General features: G+C 39.9%; 48 non-coding genes across 48 annotated transcripts; all 48 read right to left on the reverse strand.

Moving 5' to 3' along the window:
- Positions 1-223: 223 nt before the first annotated feature.
- Trnas-uga lies at positions 224-305 on the reverse strand. The gene has a single exon. It is a non-coding gene; the product is annotated as a tRNA-Ser (tRNA).
- Positions 306-384: 79 nt separating this feature from the next.
- Trnas-cga lies at positions 385-466 on the reverse strand. The gene has a single exon. It is a non-coding gene; the product is annotated as a tRNA-Ser (tRNA).
- An 872-nt stretch (positions 467-1,338) lies between these two features.
- Trnas-uga lies at positions 1,339-1,420 on the reverse strand. The gene has a single exon. It is a non-coding gene; the product is annotated as a tRNA-Ser (tRNA).
- Positions 1,421-1,499: 79 nt separating this feature from the next.
- Positions 1,500-1,581, reverse strand: Trnas-cga. The gene has a single exon. It is a non-coding gene; the product is annotated as a tRNA-Ser (tRNA).
- Positions 1,582-2,454: 873 nt separating this feature from the next.
- Trnas-uga lies at positions 2,455-2,536 on the reverse strand. The gene has a single exon. It is a non-coding gene; the product is annotated as a tRNA-Ser (tRNA).
- A 79-nt stretch (positions 2,537-2,615) lies between these two features.
- Trnas-cga lies at positions 2,616-2,697 on the reverse strand. Its single transcript has one exon. It is a non-coding gene; the product is annotated as a tRNA-Ser (tRNA).
- A 742-nt stretch (positions 2,698-3,439) lies between these two features.
- On the reverse strand, positions 3,440-3,521 carry Trnas-uga. The gene has a single exon. It is a non-coding gene; the product is annotated as a tRNA-Ser (tRNA).
- A 79-nt stretch (positions 3,522-3,600) lies between these two features.
- Positions 3,601-3,682, reverse strand: Trnas-cga. Its single transcript has one exon. It is a non-coding gene; the product is annotated as a tRNA-Ser (tRNA).
- A 79-nt stretch (positions 3,683-3,761) lies between these two features.
- On the reverse strand, positions 3,762-3,843 carry Trnas-cga. Its single transcript has one exon. It is a non-coding gene; the product is annotated as a tRNA-Ser (tRNA).
- A 743-nt stretch (positions 3,844-4,586) lies between these two features.
- On the reverse strand, positions 4,587-4,668 carry Trnas-uga. The gene has a single exon. It is a non-coding gene; the product is annotated as a tRNA-Ser (tRNA).
- A 79-nt stretch (positions 4,669-4,747) lies between these two features.
- On the reverse strand, positions 4,748-4,829 carry Trnas-cga. Its single transcript has one exon. It is a non-coding gene; the product is annotated as a tRNA-Ser (tRNA).
- Positions 4,830-5,571: 742 nt separating this feature from the next.
- On the reverse strand, positions 5,572-5,653 carry Trnas-uga. Its single transcript has one exon. It is a non-coding gene; the product is annotated as a tRNA-Ser (tRNA).
- Positions 5,654-5,732: 79 nt separating this feature from the next.
- On the reverse strand, positions 5,733-5,814 carry Trnas-cga. The gene has a single exon. It is a non-coding gene; the product is annotated as a tRNA-Ser (tRNA).
- A 79-nt stretch (positions 5,815-5,893) lies between these two features.
- On the reverse strand, positions 5,894-5,975 carry Trnas-cga. The gene has a single exon. It is a non-coding gene; the product is annotated as a tRNA-Ser (tRNA).
- Positions 5,976-6,718: 743 nt separating this feature from the next.
- Positions 6,719-6,800, reverse strand: Trnas-uga. The gene has a single exon. It is a non-coding gene; the product is annotated as a tRNA-Ser (tRNA).
- A 79-nt stretch (positions 6,801-6,879) lies between these two features.
- On the reverse strand, positions 6,880-6,961 carry Trnas-cga. The gene has a single exon. It is a non-coding gene; the product is annotated as a tRNA-Ser (tRNA).
- A 742-nt stretch (positions 6,962-7,703) lies between these two features.
- Positions 7,704-7,785, reverse strand: Trnas-uga. Its single transcript has one exon. It is a non-coding gene; the product is annotated as a tRNA-Ser (tRNA).
- Positions 7,786-7,864: 79 nt separating this feature from the next.
- Positions 7,865-7,946, reverse strand: Trnas-cga. Its single transcript has one exon. It is a non-coding gene; the product is annotated as a tRNA-Ser (tRNA).
- A 79-nt stretch (positions 7,947-8,025) lies between these two features.
- Trnas-cga lies at positions 8,026-8,107 on the reverse strand. Its single transcript has one exon. It is a non-coding gene; the product is annotated as a tRNA-Ser (tRNA).
- Positions 8,108-8,850: 743 nt separating this feature from the next.
- Positions 8,851-8,932, reverse strand: Trnas-uga. Its single transcript has one exon. It is a non-coding gene; the product is annotated as a tRNA-Ser (tRNA).
- A 79-nt stretch (positions 8,933-9,011) lies between these two features.
- Trnas-cga lies at positions 9,012-9,093 on the reverse strand. Its single transcript has one exon. It is a non-coding gene; the product is annotated as a tRNA-Ser (tRNA).
- A 743-nt stretch (positions 9,094-9,836) lies between these two features.
- Trnas-uga lies at positions 9,837-9,918 on the reverse strand. Its single transcript has one exon. It is a non-coding gene; the product is annotated as a tRNA-Ser (tRNA).
- A 79-nt stretch (positions 9,919-9,997) lies between these two features.
- Trnas-cga lies at positions 9,998-10,079 on the reverse strand. Its single transcript has one exon. It is a non-coding gene; the product is annotated as a tRNA-Ser (tRNA).
- A 79-nt stretch (positions 10,080-10,158) lies between these two features.
- On the reverse strand, positions 10,159-10,240 carry Trnas-cga. Its single transcript has one exon. It is a non-coding gene; the product is annotated as a tRNA-Ser (tRNA).
- Positions 10,241-10,983: 743 nt separating this feature from the next.
- On the reverse strand, positions 10,984-11,065 carry Trnas-uga. Its single transcript has one exon. It is a non-coding gene; the product is annotated as a tRNA-Ser (tRNA).
- A 79-nt stretch (positions 11,066-11,144) lies between these two features.
- Trnas-cga lies at positions 11,145-11,226 on the reverse strand. Its single transcript has one exon. It is a non-coding gene; the product is annotated as a tRNA-Ser (tRNA).
- A 79-nt stretch (positions 11,227-11,305) lies between these two features.
- Positions 11,306-11,387, reverse strand: Trnas-cga. Its single transcript has one exon. It is a non-coding gene; the product is annotated as a tRNA-Ser (tRNA).
- Positions 11,388-12,130: 743 nt separating this feature from the next.
- On the reverse strand, positions 12,131-12,212 carry Trnas-uga. The gene has a single exon. It is a non-coding gene; the product is annotated as a tRNA-Ser (tRNA).
- Positions 12,213-12,291: 79 nt separating this feature from the next.
- Positions 12,292-12,373, reverse strand: Trnas-cga. The gene has a single exon. It is a non-coding gene; the product is annotated as a tRNA-Ser (tRNA).
- A 743-nt stretch (positions 12,374-13,116) lies between these two features.
- On the reverse strand, positions 13,117-13,198 carry Trnas-uga. The gene has a single exon. It is a non-coding gene; the product is annotated as a tRNA-Ser (tRNA).
- A 79-nt stretch (positions 13,199-13,277) lies between these two features.
- Trnas-cga lies at positions 13,278-13,359 on the reverse strand. The gene has a single exon. It is a non-coding gene; the product is annotated as a tRNA-Ser (tRNA).
- A 79-nt stretch (positions 13,360-13,438) lies between these two features.
- On the reverse strand, positions 13,439-13,520 carry Trnas-cga. Its single transcript has one exon. It is a non-coding gene; the product is annotated as a tRNA-Ser (tRNA).
- A 743-nt stretch (positions 13,521-14,263) lies between these two features.
- Positions 14,264-14,345, reverse strand: Trnas-uga. Its single transcript has one exon. It is a non-coding gene; the product is annotated as a tRNA-Ser (tRNA).
- A 79-nt stretch (positions 14,346-14,424) lies between these two features.
- On the reverse strand, positions 14,425-14,506 carry Trnas-cga. The gene has a single exon. It is a non-coding gene; the product is annotated as a tRNA-Ser (tRNA).
- A 743-nt stretch (positions 14,507-15,249) lies between these two features.
- On the reverse strand, positions 15,250-15,331 carry Trnas-uga. The gene has a single exon. It is a non-coding gene; the product is annotated as a tRNA-Ser (tRNA).
- A 743-nt stretch (positions 15,332-16,074) lies between these two features.
- Positions 16,075-16,156, reverse strand: Trnas-uga. The gene has a single exon. It is a non-coding gene; the product is annotated as a tRNA-Ser (tRNA).
- A 79-nt stretch (positions 16,157-16,235) lies between these two features.
- On the reverse strand, positions 16,236-16,317 carry Trnas-cga. Its single transcript has one exon. It is a non-coding gene; the product is annotated as a tRNA-Ser (tRNA).
- A 79-nt stretch (positions 16,318-16,396) lies between these two features.
- Positions 16,397-16,478, reverse strand: Trnas-cga. Its single transcript has one exon. It is a non-coding gene; the product is annotated as a tRNA-Ser (tRNA).
- Positions 16,479-17,221: 743 nt separating this feature from the next.
- On the reverse strand, positions 17,222-17,303 carry Trnas-uga. The gene has a single exon. It is a non-coding gene; the product is annotated as a tRNA-Ser (tRNA).
- Positions 17,304-18,041: 738 nt separating this feature from the next.
- Trnas-uga lies at positions 18,042-18,123 on the reverse strand. The gene has a single exon. It is a non-coding gene; the product is annotated as a tRNA-Ser (tRNA).
- A 738-nt stretch (positions 18,124-18,861) lies between these two features.
- Positions 18,862-18,943, reverse strand: Trnas-uga. The gene has a single exon. It is a non-coding gene; the product is annotated as a tRNA-Ser (tRNA).
- A 74-nt stretch (positions 18,944-19,017) lies between these two features.
- On the reverse strand, positions 19,018-19,099 carry Trnas-cga. The gene has a single exon. It is a non-coding gene; the product is annotated as a tRNA-Ser (tRNA).
- Positions 19,100-19,178: 79 nt separating this feature from the next.
- Trnas-cga lies at positions 19,179-19,260 on the reverse strand. The gene has a single exon. It is a non-coding gene; the product is annotated as a tRNA-Ser (tRNA).
- Positions 19,261-19,339: 79 nt separating this feature from the next.
- On the reverse strand, positions 19,340-19,421 carry Trnas-uga. Its single transcript has one exon. It is a non-coding gene; the product is annotated as a tRNA-Ser (tRNA).
- A 743-nt stretch (positions 19,422-20,164) lies between these two features.
- On the reverse strand, positions 20,165-20,246 carry Trnas-uga. Its single transcript has one exon. It is a non-coding gene; the product is annotated as a tRNA-Ser (tRNA).
- A 79-nt stretch (positions 20,247-20,325) lies between these two features.
- On the reverse strand, positions 20,326-20,407 carry Trnas-cga. Its single transcript has one exon. It is a non-coding gene; the product is annotated as a tRNA-Ser (tRNA).
- Positions 20,408-21,021: 614 nt separating this feature from the next.
- On the reverse strand, positions 21,022-21,103 carry Trnas-uga. Its single transcript has one exon. It is a non-coding gene; the product is annotated as a tRNA-Ser (tRNA).
- Positions 21,104-21,183: 80 nt separating this feature from the next.
- Positions 21,184-21,265, reverse strand: Trnas-cga. The gene has a single exon. It is a non-coding gene; the product is annotated as a tRNA-Ser (tRNA).
- Positions 21,266-21,306: the final 41 nt, after the last annotated feature.

The following is a 21,306-nucleotide window of genomic DNA, read 5'->3' on the forward strand; positions in this document are numbered from 1 at the left end:
TGTTCTTATCATGTGAACAACGAGTTTGCAACAGTGACCTTCCAAACGAAATGACACAAGAAATTCATTATTCAACAAATCTGCAATTGTGTACAGTGTTTTCTTCTATTTCGTACTGGCAAGCATCTTTTGTTCTTATCATGTGAACCACGAGTTTGCAACAGTGACCTTCCAAACGAAATGACACAAGAAATTCATTATTCAATAAATCTGCAAAATGATACGCTGTGAACAGGATTCGAACCTGCGCGGGAATAACCCATTGGATTTCAAGTCCAACGCCTTAACCACTCGGCCATCACAGCTCTGCCATGGAGCGTCAATAGCAAAGGAGCTATCCCGTAGCACATGTGACATAGTTTTCAAAAAGCAAAAATGATAAATCGCTGTGAACAGGATTCGAACCTGCGCGGGAATTTCCCATTGGATTTCGAGTCCAACGCCTTAACCACTCGGCCATCACAGCTCTGCCATGGAGCGTCAATAGCAAAGGAGCTATCCCGTAGCACATGTGACATAGTTTTCAAAAAGCAAAAATGATAAATCGCTGTGAACAGGAATCGAACCTGCGCTGGAATATCCCACAGCTGTGATAGCACGAGCTTAAAACAAATTCATGGAACTAGTCTTGACGTGGAAGCAATTCACTGGCTCAGAATAACATGTTTTTACTTTTTGAAATGTAGGATAAGAAACCCAGTAAACATCACACTCACCAATTCACGTGCCACAATCATTAGGGAATAAAATGGGTAACATTTAACCTGCCTTTCAAACTTTTATCTAGGATTTCTTTCATTCAGCTTTATACAATTGTGTACAGTGTTTTCTTCTATTTTGTACTGGCAAGCATCTTTTTTCTTATAATGTGAACCACGAGTTTGCAACAGTGACCGTCCAAACGAGATTACACAATAAATTCATTGTTCAACAAATCTGCAATTGTGTACAGTGTTTTCTTCTATTTTGTACTGGCAAGCATCTTTTGTTCTTATCATGTGAACAACAGTTTGCAACAGTGACCTTCCAAACGAAATGACACAATAAATTCATTATTCAACAAATCTGCAATTGTGTACAGTGTTTTCTTCTATTTCGTACTGGCAAGCATCTTTTGTTCTTATCATGTGAACCACGAGTTTGCAACAGTGACCTTCCAAACGAAATGACACAATAAATTCATTATTCAACAAATCTGCAATTGTGTACAGTGTTTTCTTCTATTTCGTACTGGCAAGCATCTTTTGTTCTTATCATGTGAACCACGAGTTTGCAACAGTGACCTTCCAAACGAAATGACACAAGAAATTCATTATTCAATAAATCTGCAAAATGATACGCTGTGAACAGGATTCGAACCTGCGCGGGAATAACCCATTGGATTTCAAGTCCAACGCCTTAACCACTCGGCCATCACAGCTCTGCCATGGAGCGTCAATAGCAAAGGAGCTATCCCGTAGCACATGTGACATAGTTTGCAAAAAGCAAAAATGATAAATCGCTGTGAACAGGAATCGAACCTGCGCGGGAATTTCCCATTGGATTTCGAGTCCAACGCCTTAACCACTCGGCCATCACAGCTCTGCCATGGACCGTCAATAGCAAAGGAGCTATCCCGTAGCACATGTGACATAGTTTTCAAAAAGCAAAAATGATAAATCGCTGTGAACAGGAATCGAACCTGCGCTGGAATATCCCACAGCTGTGATAGCACGAGCTTAAAACAAATTCATGGAACTAGTCTTGACGTGGAAGCAATTCACTGGCTCAGAATAACATGTTTTTACTTTTTGAAATGTAGGATAAGAAACCCAGTAAACATCACACTCACCAATTCACGTGCCACAATCATTAGGGAATAAAATGGATAACATTTAACCTGCCTTTCAAACTTTTATCTAGGATTTCTTTCATTCAGCTTTATACAATTGTGTACAGTGTTTTCTTCTATTTTGTACCGGCAAGCATCTTTTTTCTTATAATGTGAACCACGAGTTTGCAACAGTGACCGTCCAAACGAGATTACACAATAAATTCATTGTTCAACAAATCTGCAATTGTGTACAGTGTTTTCTTCTATTTTGTACTGGCAAGCATCTTTTGTTCTTATCATGTGAACAACGAGTTTGCAACAGTGACCGTCCAAACGAAATGACACAATAAATTCATTATTCAACAAATCTGCAATAGTGTACAGTGTTTTCTTCTATTTCGTACTGGCAAGCATCTTTTGTTCTTATCATGTGAACCACGAGTTTGCAACAGTGACCTTCCAAACGAAATGACACAATAAATTCATTATTCAACAAATCTGCAATTGTGTACAGTGTTTTCTTCTATTTCGTACTGGCAAGCATCTTTTGTTCTTATCATGTGAACAACGAGTTTGCAACAGTGACCTTCCAAACGAAATGACACAAGAAATTCATTATTCAATAAATCTGCAAAATGATACGCTGTGAACAGGATTCGAACCTGCGCGGGAATAACCCATTGGATTTCAAGTCCAACGCCTTAACCACTCGGCCATCACAGCTCTGCCATGGAGCGTCAATAGCAAAGGAGCTATCCCGTAGCACATGTGACATAGTTTTCAAAAAGCAAAAATGATAAATCGCTGTGAACAGGATTCGAACCTGCGCGGGAATTTCCCATTGGATTTCGAGTCCAACGCCTTAACCACTCGGCCATCACAGCTCTGCCATGGAGCGTCAATAGCAAAGGAGCTATCCCGTAGCACATGTGACATAGTTTTCAAAAAGCAAAAATGATAAATCGCTGTGAACAGGAATCGAACCTGCGCTGGAATATCCCACAGCTGTGATAGCACGAGCTTAAAATAAATTCATGGAACTAGTCTTGACGTGGAAGCAATTCACTGGCTCAGAATAACATGTTTTTACTTTTTGAAATGTAGGATAAGAAACCAAGTAAACATCACACTCACCAATTCACGTGCCACAATCATTAGGGAATAAAATGGGTAACATTTAACCTGCCTTTCAAACTTTTATCTAGGATTTCTTTCATTCAGCTTTATACAATTGTGTACAGTGTTTTCTTCTATTTTGTACTGGCAAGCATCTTTTTTCTTATAATGTGAACCACGAGTTTGCAACAGTGACCGTCCAAACGAGATTACACAATAAATTCATTGTTCAACAAATCTGCAATTGTGTACAGTGTTTTCTTCTATTTTGTACTGGCAAGCATCTTTTGTTCTTATCATGTGAACAACAGTTTGCAACAGTGACATTCCAAACGAAATGACACAATAAATTCATTATTCAACAAATCTGCAATTGTGTACAGTGTTTTCTTCTATTTCGTACTGGCAAGCATCTTTTGTTCTTATCATGTGAACCACGAGTTTGCAACAGTGACCTTCCAAACGAAATGACACAAGAAATTCATTATTCAATAAATCTGCAAAATGATACGCTGTGAACAGGATTCGAACCTGCGCGGGAATAACCCATTGGATTTCAAGTCCAACGCCTTAACCACTCGGCCATCACAGCTCTGCCATGGAGCGTCAATAGCAAAGGAGCTATCCCGTAGCACATGTGACATAGTTTGCAAAAAGCAAAAATGATAAATCGCTGTGAACAGGATTCGAACCTGCGCGGCAATTTCCCATTGGATTTCGAGTCCAACGCCTTAACCACTCGGCCATCACAGCTCTGCCATGGAGCGTCAATAGCAAAGGAGCTATCCCGTAGCACATGTGACATAGTTTTCAAAAAGCAAAAATGATAAATCGCTGTGAACAGGATTCGAACCTGCGCGGGAATTTCCCATTGGATTTCGAGTCCAACGCCTTAACCACTCGGCCATCACAGCTCTGCCATGGAGCGTCAATAGCAAAGGAGCTATCCCGTAGCACATGTGACATAGTTTTCAAAAAGCAAAAATGATAAATCGCTGTGAACAGGAATCGAACCTGCGCTGGAATATCCCACAGCTGTGATAGCACGAGCTTAAAACAAATTCATGGAACTAGTCTTGACGTGGAAGCAATTCACTGGCTCAGAATAACATGTTTTTACTTTCTGAAATGTAGGATAAGAAACCCAGTAAACATCACACTCACCAATTCACGTGCCACAATCATTAGGGAATAAAATGGGTAACATTTAACCTGCCTTTCAAACTTTTATCTAGGATTTCTTTCATTCAGCTTTATACAATTGTGTACAGTGTTTTCTTCTATTTTGTACTGGCAAGCATCTTTTTTCTTATAATGTGAACCACGAGTTTGCAACAGTGACCGTCCAAACGAGATTACACAATAAATTCATTGTTCAACAAATCTGCAATTGTGTACAGTGTTTTCTTCTATTTTGTACTGGCAAGCATCTTTTGTTCTTATCATGTGAACAACGAGTTTGCAACAGTGACCTTCCAAACGAAATGACACAATAAATTCATTATTCAACAAATCTGCAATTGTGTACAGTGTTTTCTTCTATTTCGTACTGGCAAGCATCTTTTGTTCTTATCATGTGAACCACGAGTTTGCAACAGTGACCTTCCAAACGAAATGACACAAGAAATTCATTATTCAATAAATCTGCAAAATGATACGCTGTGAACAGGATTCGAACCTGCGCGGGAATAACCCATTGGATTTCAAGTCCAACGCCTTAACCACTCGGCCATCACAGCTCTGCCATGGAGCGTCAATAGCAAAGGAGCTATCCCGTAGCACATGTGACATAGTTTTCAAAAAGCAAAAATGATAAATCGCTGTGAACAGGATTCGAACCTGCGCTGGAATTTCCCATTGGATTTCGAGTCCAACGCCTTAACCACTCGGCCATCACAGCTCTGCCATGGAGCGTCAATAGCAAAGGAGCTATCCCGTAGCACATGTGACATAGTTTTCAAAAAGCAAAAATGATAAATCGCTGTGAACAGGAATCGAACCTGCGCTGGAATATCCCACAGCTGTGATAGCACGAGCTTAAAACAAATTCATGGAACTAGTCTTGACGTGGAAGCAATTCACTGGCTCAGAATAACATGTTTTTACTTTTTGAAATGTAGGATAAGAAACCAAGTAAACATCACACTCACCAATTCACGTGCCACAATCATTAGGGAATAAAATGGGTAACATTTAACCTGCCTTTCAAACTTTTATCTAGGATTTCTTTCATTCAGCTTTATACAATTGTGTACAGTGTTTTCTTCTATTTTGTACTGGCAAGCATCTTTTTTCTTATAATGTGAACCACGAGTTTGCAACAGTGACCGTCCAAACGAGATTACACAATAAATTCATTGTTCAACAAATCTGCAATTGTGTACAGTGTTTTCTTCTATTTTGTACTGGCAAGCATCTTTTGTTCTTATCATGTGAACAACAGTTTGCAACAGTGACCTTCCAAACGAAATGACACAATAAATTCATTATTCAACAAATCTGCAATTGTGTACAGTGTTTTCTTCTATTTCGTACTGGCAAGCATCTTTTGTTCTTATCATGTGAACCACGAGTTTGCAACAGTGACCTTCCAAACGAAATGACACAATAAATTCATTATTCAATAAATCTGCAAAATGATACGCTGTGAACAGGATTCGAACCTGCGCGGGAATAACCCATTGGATTTCAAGTCCAACGCCTTAACCACTCGGCCATCACAGCTCTGCCATGGAGCGTCAATAGCAAAGGAGCTATCCCGTAGCACATGTGACATAGTTTGCAAAAAGCAAAAATGATAAATCGCTGTGAACAGGATTCGAACCTGCGCGGCAATTTCCCATTGGATTTCGAGTCCAACGCCTTAACCACTCGGCCATCACAGCTCTGCCATGGAGCGTCAATAGCAAAGGAGCTATCCCGTAGCACATGTGACATAGTTTGCAAAAAGCAAAAATGATAAATCGCTGTGAACAGGATTCGAACCTGCGCGGGAATTTCCCATTGGATTTCGAGTCCAACGCCTTAACTACTCGGCCATCACAGCTCTGCCATGGAGCGTCAATAGCAAAGGAGCTATCCCGTAGCACATGTGACATAGTTTTCAAAAAGCAAAAATGATAAATCGCTGTGAACAGGAATCGAACCTGCGCTGGAATATCCCACAGCTGTGATAGCACGAGCTTAAAACAAATTCATGGAACTAGTCTTGACGTGGAAGCAATTCACTGGCTCAGAATAACATGTTTTTACTTTTTGAAATGTAGGATAAGAAACCCAGTAAACATCACACTCACCAATTCACGTGCCACAATCATTAGGGAATAAAATGGGTAACATTTAACCTGCCTTTCAAACTTTTATCTAGGATTTCTTTCATTCAGCTTTATACAATTGTGTACAGTGTTTTCTTCTATTTTGTACTGGCAAGCATCTTTTTTCTTATAATGTGAACCACGAGTTTGCAACAGTGACCGTCCAAACGAGATTACACAATAAATTCATTGTTCAACAAATCTGCAATTGTGTACAGTGTTTTCTTCTATTTTGTACTGGCAAGCATCTTTTGTTCTTATCATGTGAACAACGAGTTTGCAACAGTGACCTTCCAAACGAAATGACACAATAAATTCATTATTCAACAAATCTGCAATTGTGTACAGTGTTTTCTTCTATTTCGTACTGGCAAGCATCTTTTGTTCTTATCATGTGAACCACGAGTTTGCAACAGTGACCTTCCAAACGAAATGACACAAGAAATTCATTATTCAATAAATCTGCAAAATGATACGCTGTGAACAGGATTCGAACCTGCGCGGGAATAACCCATTGGATTTCAAGTCCAACGCCTTAACCACTCGGCCATCACAGCTCTGCCATGGAGCGTCAATAGCAAAGGAGCTATCCCGTAGCACATGTGACATAGTTTTCAAAAAGCAAAAATGATAAATCGCTGTGAACAGGATTCGAACCTGCGCGGGAATTTCCCATTGGATTTCGAGTCCAACGCCTTAACCACTCGGCCATCACAGCTCTGCCATGGAGCGTCAATAGCAAAGGAGCTATCCCGTAGCACATGTGACATAGTTTTCAAAAAGCAAAAATGATAAATCGCTGTGAACAGGAATCGAACCTGCGCTGGAATATCCCACAGCTGTGATAGCACGAGCTTAAAACAAATTCATGGAACTAGTCTTGACGTGGAAGCAATTCACTGGCTCAGAATAACATGTTTTTACTTTTTGAAATGTAGGATAAGAAACCCAGTAAACATCACACTCACCAATTCACGTGCCACAATCATTAGGGAATAAAATGGGTAACATTTAACCTGCCTTTCAAACTTTTATCTAGGATTTCTTTCATTCAGCTTTATACAATTGTGTACAGTGTTTTCTTCTATTTTGTACTGGCAAGCATCTTTTTTCTTATAATGTGAACCACGAGTTTGCAACAGTGACCGTCCAAACGAGATTACACAATAAATTCATTGTTCAACAAATCTGCAATTGTGTACAGTGTTTTCTTCTATTTTGTACTGGCAAGCATCTTTTGTTCTTATCATGTGAACAACAGTTTGCAACAGTGACCTTCCAAACGAAATGACACAATAAATTCATTATTCAACAAATCTGCAATTGTGTACAGTGTTTTCTTCTATTTCGTACTGGCAAGCATCTTTTGTTCTTATCATGTGAACCACGAGTTTGCAACAGTGACCTTCCAAACGAAATGACACAAGAAATTCATTATTCAATAAATCTGCAAAATGATACGCTGTGAACAGGATTCGAACCTGCGCGGGAATAACCCATTGGATTTCAAGTCCAACGCCTTAACCACTCGGCCATCACAGCTCTGCCATGGAGCGTCAATAGCAAAGGAGCTATCCCGTAGCACATGTGACATAGTTTTCAAAAAGCAAAAATGATAAATCGCTGTGAACAGGATTCGAACCTGCGCGGGAATTTCCCATTGGATTTCGAGTCCAACGCCTTAACCACTCGGCCATCACAGCTCTGCCATGGAGCGTCAATAGCAAAGGAGCTATCCCGTAGCACATGTGACATAGTTTTCAAAAAGCAAAAATGATAAATCGCTGTGAACAGGATTCGAACCTGCGCGGGAATTTCCCATTGGATTTCGAGTCCAACGCCTTAACCACTCGGCCATCACAGATCTGCCATGGAGCGTCAATAGCAAAGGAGCTATCCCGTAGCACATGTGACATAGTTTGCAAAAAGCAAAAATGATAAATCGCTGTGAACAGGAATCGAACCTGCGCTGGAATATCCCACAGCTGTGATAGCACGAGCTTAAAACAAATTCATGGAACTAGTCTTGACGTGGAAGCAATTCACTGGCTCAGAATAACATGTTTTTACTTTTTGAAATGTAGGATAAGAAACCCAGTAAACATCACACTCACCAATTCACGTGCCACAATCATTAGGGAATAAAATGGATAACATTTAACCTGCCTTTCAAACTTTTATCTAGGATTTCTTTCATTCAGCTTTATACAATTGTGTACAGTGTTTTCTTCTATTTTGTACCGGCAAGCATCTTTTTTCTTATAATGTGAACCACGAGTTTGCAACAGTGACCGTCCAAACGAGATTACACAATAAATTCATTGTTCAACAAATCTGCAATTGTGTACAGTGTTTTCTTCTATTTTGTACTGGCAAGCATCTTTTGTTCTTATCATGTGAACAACGAGTTTGCAACAGTGACCTTCCAAACGAAATGACACAATAAATTCATTATTCAACAAATCTGCAATTGTGTACAGTGTTTTCTTCTATTTCGTACTGGCAAGCATCTTTTGTTCTTATCATGTGAACCACGAGTTTGCAACAGTGACCTTCCAAACGAAATGACACAAGAAATTCATTATTCAATAAATCTGCAAAATGATACGCTGTGAACAGGATTCGAACCTGCGCGGGAATAACCCATTGGATTTCAAGTCCAACGCCTTAACCACTCGGCCATCACAGCTCTGCCATGGAGCGTCAATAGCAAAGGAGCTATCCCGTAGCACATGTGACATAGTTTGCAAAAAGCAAAAATGATAAATCGCTGTGAACAGGATTCGAACCTGCGCGGGAATTTCCCATTGGATTTCGAGTCCAACGCCTTAACCACTCGGCCATCACAGCTCTGCCATGGAGCGTCAATAGCAAAGGAGCTATCCCGTAGCACATGTGACATAGTTTTCAAAAAGCAAAAATGATAGATCGCTGTGAACAGGAATCGAACCTGCGCTGGAATATCCCACAGCTGTGATAGCACGAGCTTAAAACAAATTCATGGAACTAGTCTTGACGTGGAAGCAATTCACTGGCTCAGAATAACATGTTTTTACTTTTTGAAATGTAGGATAAGAAACCCAGTAAACATCACACTCACCAATTCACGTGCCACAGTCATTAGGGAATAAAATGGATAACATTTAACCTGCCTTTCAAACTTTTATCTAGGATTTCTTTCATTCAGCTTTATACAATTGTGTACAGTGTTTTCTTCTACTTTGTACTGGCAAGCATCTTTTTTCTTATAATGTGAACCACGAGTTTGCAACAGTGACCGTCCAAACGAGATTACACAATAAATTCATTGTTCAACAAATCTGCAATTGTGTACAGTGTTTTCTTCTATTTTGTACTGGCAAGCATCTTTTGTTCTTATCATTTGAACAACGAGTTTGCAACAGTGACCTTCCAAACGAAATGACACAATAAATTCATTATTCAACAAATCTGCAATTGTGTACAGTGTTTTCTTCTATTTCGTACTGGCAAGCATCTTTTGTTCTTATCATGTGAACCACGAGTTTGCAACAGTGACCTTCCAAACGAAATGACACAAGAAATTCATTATTCAATAAATCTGCAAAATGATACGCTGTGAACAGGATTCGAACCTGCGCGGGAATAACCCATTGGATTTCAAGTCCAACGCCTTAACCACTCGGCCATCACAGCTTTGCCATGGAGCGTCAATAGCAAAGGAGCTATCCTGTAGCACATGTGACATAGTTTTCAAAAAGCAAAAGTGATAAATCGCTGTGAACAGGATTCGAACCTGCGCGGGAATTTCCCATTGGATTTCGAGTCCAACGCCTTAACCACTCGGCCATCACAGCTCTGCCATGGAGCGTCAATAGCAAAGGAGCTATCCCGTAGCACATGTGACATAGTTTTCAAAAAGCAAAAGTGATAAATCGCTGTGAACAGGATTCGAACCTGCGCGGGAATTTCCCATTGGATTTCGAGTCCAACGCCTTAACCACTCGGCCATCACAGCTCTGCCATGGAGCGTCAATAGCAAAGGAGCTATCCCGTAGCACATGTGACATAGTTTTCAAAAAGCAAAAATGATAAATCGCTGTGAACAGGATTCGAACCTGCGCGGGAATATCCCACAGCTGTGATAGCACGAGCTTAAAACTAATTCATGGAACTAGTCTTGACGTGGAAACAATTCACTGGCTCAGAATAACATGTTTTTACTTTTTGAAATGTAGGATAAGAAACCCAGTAAACATCACACTCACCAATTCACGTGCCACAATCATTAGGGAATAAAATGGATAACATTTAATCTGCCTTTCAAACTTTTATCTAGGATTTCTTTCATTCAGCTTTATACAATTGTGTACAGTGTTTTCTTCTATTTTGTACTGGCAAGCATCTTTTTTCTTATAATGTGAACAACGAGTTTGCAACAGTGACCGTCCAAACGAGATTACACAATAAATTCATTGTTCAACAAATCTGCAATTGTGTACAGTGTTTTCTTCTATTTTGTACTGGCAAGCATCTTTTGTTCTTATCATGTGAACAACGAGTTTGCAACAGTGACCTTCCAAACGAAATGACACAATAAATTCATTATTCAACAAATCTGCAATTGTGTACAGTGTTTTCTTCTATTTCGTACTGGCAAGCATCTTTTGTTCTTATCATGTGAACCACGAGTTTGCAACAGTGACCTTCCAAACGAAATGACACAAGAAATTCATTATTCAATAAATCTGCAAAATGATACGCTGTGAACAGGATTCGAACCTGCGCGGGAATAACCCATTGGATTTCAAGTCCAACGCCTTAACCACTCGGCCATCACAGCTCTGCCATGGAGCGTCAATAGCAAAGGAGCTATCCCGTAGCACATGTGACATAGTTTGCAAAAAGCAAAAATGATAAATCGCTGTGAACAGGATTCGAACCTGCGCGGGAATTTCCCATTGGATTTCGAGTCCAACGCCTTAACCACTCGGCCATCACAGCTCTGCCATGGAGCGTCAATAGCAAAGGAGCTATCCCGTAGCACATGTGACATAGTTTTCAAAAAGCAAAAATGATAAATCGCTGTGAACAGGATTCGAACCTGCGCGGGAATTTCCCATTGGATTTCGAGTCCAACGCCTTAACCACTCGGCCATCACAGCTCTGCCATGGAGCGTCAATAGCAAAGGAGCTATCCCGTAGCACATGTGACATAGTTTTCAAAAAGCAAAAATGATAAATCGCTGTGAACAGGAATCGAACCTGCGCTGGAATATCCCACAGCTGTGATAGCACGAGCTTAAAACAAATTCATGGAACTAGTCTTGACGTGGAAGCAATTCACTGGCTCAGAATAACATGTTTTTACTTTTTGAAATGTAGGATAAGAAACCCAGTAAACATCACACTCACCAATTCACGTGCCACAATCATTAGGGAATAAAATGGATAACATTTAACCTGCCTTTCAAACTTTTATCTAGGATTTCTTCCATTCAGCTTTATACAATTGTGTACAGTGTTTTCTTCTATTTTGTACCGGCAAGCATCTTTTTTCTTATAATGTGAACCACGAGTTTGCAACAGTGACCGTCCAAACGAGATTACACAATAAATTCATTGTTCAACAAATCTGCAATTGTGTACAGTGTTTTCTTCTATTTTGTACTGGCAAGCATCTTTTGTTCTTATCATGTGAACAACGAGTTTGCAACAGTGACCTTCCAAACGAAATGACACAATAAATTCATTATTCAACAAATCTGCAATTGTGTACAGTGTTTTCTTCTATTTCGTACTGGCAAGCATCTTTTGTTCTTATCATGTGAACCACGAGTTTGCAACAGTGACCTTCCAAACGAAATGACACAAGAAATTCATTATTCAATAAATCTGCAAAATGATACGCTGTGAACAGGATTCGAACCTGCGCGGGAATAACCCATTGGATTTCAAGTCCAACGCCTTAACCACTCGGCCATCACAGCTCTGCCATGGAGCGTCAATAGCAAAGGAGCTATCCCGTAGCACATGTGACATAGTTTTCAAAAAGCAAAAATGATAAATCGCTGTGAACAGGATTCGAACCTGCGCGGGAATTTCCCATTGGATTTCGAGTCCAACGCCTTAACCACTCGGCCATCACAGCTCTGCCATGGAGCGTCAATAGCAAAGGAGCTATCCCGTAGCACATGTGACATAGTTTTCAAAAAGCAAAAGTGATAAATCGCTGTGAACAGGATTCGAACCTGCGCTGGAATATCCCACAGCTGTGATAGCACGAGCTTAAAACAAATTCATGGAACTAGTCTTGACGTGGAAGCAATTCACTGGCTCAGAATAACATGTTTTTACTTTTTGAAATGTAGGATAAGAAACCCAGTAAACATCACACTCACCAATTCACGTGCCACAATCATTAGGGAATAAAATGGATAACATTTAATCTGCCTTTCAAACTTTTATCTAGGATTTCTTTCATTCAGCTTTATACAATTGTGTACAGTGTTTTCTTCTATTTTGTACTGGCAAGCATCTTTTTTCTTATAATGTGAACAACGAGTTTGCAACAGTGACCGTCCAAACGAGATTACACAATAAATTCATTGTTCAACAAATCTGCAATTGTGTACAGTGTTTTCTTCTATTTTGTACTGGCAAGCATCTTTTGTTCTTATCATGTGAACAACGAGTTTGCAACAGTGACCTTCCAAACGAAATGACACAATAAATTCATTATTCAACAAATCTGCAATTGTGTACAGTGTTTTCTTCTATTTCGTACTGGCAAGCATCTTTTGTTCTTATCATGTGAACCACGAGTTTGCAACAGTGACCTTCCAAACGAAATGACACAAGAAATTCATTATTCAATAAATCTGCAAAATGATACGCTGTGAACAGGATTCGAACCTGCGCGGGAATAACCCATTGGATTTCAAGTCCAACGCCTTAACCACTCGGCCATCACAGCTCTGCCATGGAGCGTCAATAGCAAAGGAGCTATCCCGTAGCACATGTGACATAGTTTGCAAAAAGCAAAAATGATAAATCGCTGTGAACAGGATTCGAACCTGCGCGGGAATTTCCCATTGGATTTCGAGTCCAACGCCTTAACCACTCGGCCATCACAGCTCTGCCATGGAGCGTCAATAGCAAAGGAGCTATCCCGTAGCACATGTGACATAGTTTTCAAAAAGCAAAAATGATAAATCGCTGTGAACAGGATTCGAACCTGCGCGGGAATTTCCCATTGGATTTCGAGTCCAACGCCTTAACCACTCGGCCATCACAGCTCTGCCATGGAGCGTCAATAGCAAAGGAGCTATCCCGTAGCACATGTGACATAGTTTTCAAAAAGCAAAAATGATAAATCGCTGTGAACAGGAATCGAACCTGCGCTGGAATATCCCACAGCTGTGATAGCACGAGCTTAAAACAAATTCATGGAACTAGTCTTGACGTGGAAGCAATTCACTGGCTCAGAATAACATGTTTTTACTTTTTGAAATGTAGGATAAGAAACCCAGTAAACATCACACTCACCAATTCACGTGCCACAATCATTAGGGAATAAAATGGATAACATTTAACCTGCCTTTCAAACTTTTATCTAGGATTTCTTCCATTCAGCTTTATACAATTGTGTACAGTGTTTTCTTCTATTTTGTACCGGCAAGCATCTTTTTTCTTATAATGTGAACCACGAGTTTGCAACAGTGACCGTCCAAACGAGATTACACAATAAATTCATTGTTCAACAAATCTGCAATTGTGTACAGTGTTTTCTTCTATTTTGTACTGGCAAGCATCTTTTGTTCTTATCATGTGAACAACGAGTTTGCAACAGTGACCTTCCAAACGAAATGACACAATAAATTCATTATTCAACAAATCTGCAATTGTGTACAGTGTTTTCTTCTATTTCGTACTGGCAAGCATCTTTTGTTCTTATCATGTGAACCACGAGTTTGCAACAGTGACCTTCCAAACGAAATGACACAAGAAATTCATTATTCAATAAATCTGCAAAATGATACGCTGTGAACAGGATTCGAACCTGCGCGGGAATAACCCATTGGATTTCAAGTCCAACGCCTTAACCACTCGGCCATCACAGCTCTGCCATGGAGCGTCAATAGCAAAGGAGCTATCCCGTAGCACATGTGACATAGTTTGCAAAAAGCAAAAATGATAAATCGCTGTGAACAGGATTCGAACCTGCGCGGGAATTTCCCATTGGATTTCGAGTCCAACGCCTTAACCACTCGGCCATCACAGCTCTGCCATGGAGCGTCAATAGCAAAGGAGCTATCCCGTAGCACATGTGACATAGTTTTCAAAAAGCAAAAGTGATAAATCGCTGTGAACAGGATTCGAACCTGCGCTGGAATATCCCACAGCTGTGATAGCACGAGCTTAAAACAAATTCATGGAACTAGTCTTGACGTGGAAGCAATTCACTGGCTCAGAATAACATGTTTTTACTTTTTGAAATGTAGGATAAGAAACCCAGTAAACATCACACTCACCAATTCACGTGCCACAATCATTAGGGAATAAAATGGATAACATTTAACCTGCCTTTCAAACTTTTATCTAGGATTTCTTTCATTCAGCTTTATACAATTGTGTACAGTGTTTTCTTTTATTTTGTACCGGCAAGCATCTTTTTTCTTATAATGTGAACCACGAGTTTGCAACAGTGACCGTCCAAACGAGATTACACAATAAATTCATTGTTCAACAAATCTGCAATTGTGTACAGTGTTTTCTTCTATTTTGTACTGGCAAGCATCTTTTGTTCTTATCATGTGAACAACGAGTTTGCAACAGTGACCTTCCAAACGAAATGACACAATAAATTCATTATTCAACAAATCTGCAATTGTGTACAGTGTTTTCTTCTATTTCGTACTGGCAAGCATCTTTTGTTCTTATCATGTGAACCACGAGTTTGCAACAGTGACCTTCCAAACGAAATGACACAAGAAATTCATTATTCAATAAATCTGCAAAATGATACGCTGTGAACAGGATTCGAACCTGCGCGGGAATAACCCATTGGATTTCAAGTCCAACGCCTTAACCACTCGGCCATCACAGCTCTGCCATGGAGCGTCAATAGCAAAGGAGCTATCCCGTAGCACATGTGACATAGTTTTCAAAAAGCAAAAATGATAAATCGCTGTGAACAGGATTCGAACCTGCGCTGGAATATCCCACAGCTGTGATAGCACGAGCTTAAAACAAATTCATGGAACTAGTCTTGACGTGGAAGCAATTCACTGGCTCAGAATAACATGTTTTTACTTTTTGAAATGTAGGATAAGAAACCCAGTAAACATCACACTCACCAATTCACGTGCCACAATCATTAGGGAATAAAATGGGTAACATTTAACCTGCCTTTCAAACTTTTATCTAGGATTTCTTTCATTCAGCTGTATACAATTGTGTACAGTGTTTTCTTCTATTTTGTACCGGCAAGCATCTTTTTTCTTATAATGTGAACCACGAGTTTGCAACAGTGACCGTCCAAACGAGATTACACAATAAATTCATTGTTCAACAAATCTGCAATTGTGTACAGTGTTTTCTTCTATTTTGTACTGGCAAGCATCTTTTGTTCTTATCATGTGAACAACGAGTTTGCAACAGTGACCTTCCAAACGAAATGACACAATAAATTCATTATTCAACAAATCTGCAATTGTGTACAGTGTTTTCTTCTATTTCGTACTGGCAAGCATCTTTTGTTCTTATCATGTGAACCACGAGTTTGCAACAGTGACCTTCCAAACGAAATGACACAAGAAATTCATTATTCAATAAATCTGCAAAATGATACGCTGTGAACAGGATTCGAATCTGCGCGGGAATAACCCATTGGATTTCAAGTCCAACGCCTTAACCACTCGGCCATCACAGCTCTGCCATGGAGCGTCAATAGCAAAGGAGCTATCCCGTAGCACATGTGACATAGTTTTCAAAAAGCAAAAATGATAAATCGCTGTGAACAGGATTCGAACCTGCGCGGGAATTTCCCATTGGATTTCGAGTCCAACGCCTTAACCACTCGGCCATCACAGCTCTGCCATGGAGCGTCAATAGCAAAGGAGCTATCCCGTAGCACATGTGACATAGTTTTCAAAAAGCAAAAATGATAAATCGCTGTGAACAGGATTCGAACCTGCGCGGGAATTTCCCATTGGATTTCGAGTCCAACGCCTTAACCACTCGGCCATCACAGCTCTGCCATGGAGCGTCAATAGCAAAGGAGCTATCCCGTAGCACATGTGACATAGTTTTCAAAAAGCAAAAATGATAAATCGCTGTGAACAGGAATCGAACCTGCGCTGGAATATCCCACAGCTGTGATAGCACGAGCTTAAAACAAATTCATGGAACTAGTCTTGACGTGGAAGCAATTCACTGGCTCAGAATAACATGTTTTTACTTTTTGAAATGTAGGATAAGAAACCCAGTAAACATCACACTCACCAATTCACGTGCCACAGTCATTAGGGAATAAAATGGATAACATTTAACCTGCCTTTCAAACTTTTATCTAGGATTTCTTTCATTCAGCTTTATACAATTGTGTACAGTGTTTTCTTCTATTTTGTACTGGCAAGCATCTTTTTTCTTATAATGTGAACCACGAGTTTGCAACAGTGACCGTCCAAACGAGATTACACAATAAATTCATTGTTCAACAAATCTGCAATTGTGTACAGTGTTTTCTTCTATTTTGTACTGGCAAGCATCTTTTGTTCTTATCATTTGAACAACGAGTTTGCAACAGTGACCTTCCAAACGAAATGACACAATAAATTCATTATTCAACAAATCTGCAATTGTGTACAGTGTTTTCTTCTATTTCGTACTGGCAAGCATCTTTTGTTCTTATCATGTGAACCACGAGTTTGCAACAGTGACCTTCCAAACGAAATGACACAAGAAATTCATTATTCAATAAATCTGCAAAATGATACGCTGTGAACAGGATTCGAACCTGCGCGGGAATAACCCATTGGATTTCAAGTCCAACGCCTTAACCACTCGGCCATCACAGCTCTGTCATGTCAATAGCAAAGGAGCTATCCCGTAGCACATGTGACATAGTTTTCAAAAAGCAAAAATGATAAATCGCTGTGAACAGGAATCGAACCTGCGCTGGAATATCCCACAGCTGTGATAGCACGAGCTTAAAACAAATTCATGGAACTAGTCTTGACGTGGAAGCAATTCACTGGCTCAGAATAACATGTTTTTACTTTTTGAATTGTAGGATAAGAAACCCAGTAAACATCACACTCACCAATTCACGTGCCACAATCATTAGGGAATAAAATGGATAACATTTAACCTGCCTTTCAAACTTTTATCTAGGATTTCTTTCATTCAGCTTTATACAATTGTGTACAGTGTTTTCTTCTATTTTGTACCGGCAAGCATCTTTTTTCTTATAATGTGAACCACGAGTTTGCAACAGTGACCGTCCAAACGAGATTACACAATAAATTCATTGTTCAACAAATCTGCAATTGTGTACAGTGTTTTCTTCTATTTTGTACTGGCAAGCATCTTTTGTTCTTATCATGTGAACAACGAGTTTGCAACAGTGGCCTTCCAAACGAAATGACACAATAAATTCATTATTCAACAAATCTGCAATTGTGTACAGTGTTTTCTTCTATTTCGTACTGGCAAGCATCTTTTGTTCTTATCATGTGAACAACGAGTTTGCAACAGTGACCTTCCAAACGAAATGACACAAGAAATTCATTATTCAATAAATCTGCAAAATGATACGCTGTGAACAGGATTCGAACCTGCGCGGGAATAACCCATTGGATTTCAAGTCCAACGCCTTAACCACTCGGCCATCACAGCTCTGTCATGTCAATAGCAAAGGAGCTATCCCGTAGCACATGTGACATAGTTTTCAAAAAGCAAAAATGATAAATCGCTGTGAACAGGAATCGAACCTGCGCTGGAATATCCCACAGCTGTGATAGCACGAGCTTAAAACAAATTCATTGGACTAGTCTTGACGTGGAAGCAATTCACTGGCTCAGAATAACATGTTTTTACTTTTTGAATTGTAGGATAAGAAACCCAGTAAACATCACACTCACCAATTCACGTGCCACAATCATTAGGGAATAAAATGGATAACATTTAACCTGCCTTTCAAACTTTTATCTAGGATTTCTTTCATTCAGCTTTATACAATTGTGTACAGTGTTTTCTTCTATTTTGTACTGGCAAGCATCTTTTTTCTTATAATGTGAACCACGAGTTTGCAACAGTGACCTTCCAAACGAGATTACACAATAAATTCATTGTTCAACAAATCTGCAATTGTGTACAGTGTTTTCTTCTATTTTATACTGGCAAGCATCTTTTGTTCTTATCATGTGAACAACGAGTTTGCAACAGTGACCTTCCAAACGAAATGACACAATAAATTCATTATTCAACAAATCTGCAATTGTGTACAGTGTTTTCTTCTATTTCGTACTGGCAAGCATCTTTTGTTCTTATCATGTGAACCACGAGTTTGCAACAGTGACCTTCCAAACGAAATGACACAAGAAATTCATTATTCAATAAATCTGCAAAATGATACGCTGTGAACAGGATTCGAACCTGCGCGGGAATAACCCATTGGATTTCAAGTCCAACGCCTTAACCACTCGGCCATCACAGCTCTGTCATGTCAATAGCAAAGGAGCTATCCCGTAGCACATGTGACATAGTTTTCAAAAAGCAAAAGTGATAAATCGCTGTGAACAGGATTCGAACCTGCGCGGGAATTTCCCATTGGATTTCGAGTCCAACGCCTTAACCACTCGGCCATCACAGCTCTGCCATGGAGCGTCAATAGCAAAGGAGCTATCCCGTAGCACATGTGACATAGTTTTCAAAAAGCAAAAATGATAAATCGCTGTGAACAGGATTCGAACCTGCGCGGGAATTTCCCATTGGATTTCGAGTCCAACGCCTTAACCACTCGGCCATCACAGCTCTGCCATGGAGCGTCAATAGCAAAGGAGCTATCCCGTAGCACATGTGACATAGTTTTCAAAAAGCAAAAGTGATAAATCGCTGTGAACAGGATTCGAACCTGCGCGGGAATTTCCCATTGGATTTCGAGTCCAACGCCTTAACCACGAGGCCATCACAGCTCTGCCATGGAGCGTCAATAGCAAAGGAGCTATCCCGTAGCACATGTGACATAGTTTTCAAAAAGCAAAAATGATAAATCGCTGTGAACAGGATTCGAACCTGCGCGGGAATATCCCACAGCTGTGATAGCACGAGCTTAAAACTAATTCATGGAACTAGTCTTGACGTGGAAACAATTCACTGGCTCAGAATAACATGTTTTTACTTTTTGAAATGTAGGATAAGAAACCCAGTAAACATCACACTCACCAATTCACGTGCCACAATCATTAGGGAATAAAATGGATAACATTTAATCTGCCTTTCAAACTTTTATCTAGGATTTCTTTCATTCAGCTTTATACAATTGTGTACAGTGTTTTCTTCTATTTTGTACCGGCAAGCATCTTTTTTCTTATAATGTGAACCACGAGTTTGCAACAGTGACCGTCCAAACGAGATTACACAATAAATTCATTGTTCAACAAATCTGCAATTGTGTACAGTGTTTTCTTCTATTTTGTACTGGCAAGCATCTTTTGTTCTTATCATGTGAACAACGAGTTTGCAACAGTGACCTTCCAAACGAAATGACACAATAAATTCATTATTCAACAAATCTGCAATTGTGTACAGTGTTTTCTTCTATTTCGTACTGGCAAGCATCTTTTGTTCTTATCATGTGAACCATGAGTTTGCAACAGTGACCTTCCAAACGAAATGACACAAGAAATTCATTATTCAATAAATCTGCAAAATGATACGCTGTGAACAGGATTCGAATCTGCGCGGGAATAACCCATTGGATTTCAAGTCCAACGCCTTAACCACTCGGCCATCACAGCTCTGCCATGGACCGTCAATAGCAAAGGAGCTATCCCGTAGCACATGTGACATAGTTTGCAAAAAGCAAAAATGATAAATCGCTGTGAACAGGATTCGAACCTGCGCGGGAATTTCCCATTGGATTTCGAGTCCAACGCCTTAACCACTCGGCCATCACAGCTCTGCCATGGAGCGTCAATAGCAAAGGAGCTATCCCGTAGCACATGTGACATAGTTTTCAAAAAGCAAAAATGATAAATCGCTGTGAACAGGAATCGAACCTGCGCTGGAATATCCCACAGCTGTGATAGCACGAGCTTAAAACAAATTCATGGAACTAGTCTTGACGTGGAAGCAATTCACTGGCTCAGAATAACATGTTTTTACTTTTTGAATTGTAGGATAAGAAACCCAGTAAACATCACACTCACCAATTCACGTGCCACAATCATTAGGGAATAAAATGGATAACATTTAATCTGCCTTTCAAACTTTTATCTAGGATTTCTTTCATTCTGCTTTATACAATTGTGTACAGCGTTTTCTTCTATTTCGTACTGGCAAGCATCTTTTGTTCTTATAATGTGAACCACAAGTTTGCAACAGTGACCGTCCAAACGAGATTACACAATAAATTCATTGTTCAACAAATCTGCAATTGTGTACAGTGTTTTCTTCTATTTTGTACTGGCAAGCATCTTTTGTTCTTATCATGTGAACAACGAGTTTGCAACAGTGACCTTCCAAACGAAATGACACAAGGAATTTATTATTCAATAAATCTGCAAAATGATACGCTGTGAACAGGATTCAAATCTGCGCGGGAATAACCCATTGGATTTCGAGTCCAACGCCTTAACCACTCGGCCATCACAGCTCTGCCATGGAGCGTCAATAGCAAAGGAGCTATCCCGTAGCACATGTGACATAGTTTGCAAAAAGCAAAAATGATAAAATCGCTGTGAACAGGATTCGAACCTGCGCGGGAATTTCCCTTTGGATTTCGAGTCCAACGCCTTAACCACTCGGCCATCACAGCTCTGCCATGGAGCGTCAATAGCAAAGGAGCTATCGCGTAGC

This window comes from Haliotis rufescens, unplaced genomic scaffold (genome assembly GCF_023055435.1).
Source record: "Haliotis rufescens isolate VD_foot unplaced genomic scaffold, xgHalRufe1.0.p SCAF_20, whole genome shotgun sequence".
In the NCBI taxonomy this organism is placed as follows: Eukaryota; Metazoa; Mollusca; class Gastropoda; order Lepetellida; family Haliotidae; genus Haliotis; species Haliotis rufescens.